We start from the raw sequence: 637 nt of genomic DNA, 5'->3' as shown, positions 1-637 counted from the left end.
TATGCGGCTCGACTAGGTCGGCACGGTCTACCCGGCTCCGAGCGGGCCGTGGCGCTCGGCGGCGGATGCTAGAGGTCGCTGCCTATGCGGCTCGACTAGGTCGGCACGGTCTACCCGGCTCCGAGCGGGCCGTGGTGCTCGGCGGCGGCTGCTAGAGGTCGCTGCCTATGCGGCTCGACTAGGTCGGCACGGTCTACCCGGCTCCGAGCGGGCCGTGGCGCTCGGCGGCGGCTGCTAGAGGTCGCTGCCTATGCGGCTCGACTAGGTCGGCACGGTCTACCCTGCTCCGTGGGTGCGCGAGGGCTCGGCGGCGGTCGCTAGGTGTCGCTGCACGTCTGCCAGCCCGTCCGTCAGCGACCTCTAGCGTCCGCGGCGGAGCAGGGTAGACCGTGCCGACGTGAGCCGGCCGCCGCTCAGCGACCCCTGGCCGCCGCCGCATGAGCTTCGGTCCGCTCGGAGCCGGGTAGACCGTGCCGACCAACTCGAGCCGGACGTGCAGCGACCGCTGGCCAGCGCGGAGGCTCGTGTGCGCCGGCACGGTCCAGCCTCTCCCGGCGGGCTCCGTTCGGTTCGGACGTTCCTCGGTGGTGTCCGGGGGGTCTCAGCCGCGGCGGCTCGAGTGCGCCGGCACTGCACA

The sequence above is a fragment of the Coturnix japonica genome, unplaced genomic scaffold (genome assembly GCF_054131305.1).
Source record: "Coturnix japonica strain WE unplaced genomic scaffold, WE-NBRP24 Scf092, whole genome shotgun sequence".
NCBI classification, from domain to species: Eukaryota; Metazoa; Chordata; class Aves; order Galliformes; family Phasianidae; genus Coturnix; species Coturnix japonica.
The sequence above is the reverse complement of the archived record's forward strand: the minus strand, read 5'-3'. Positions refer to the sequence as shown.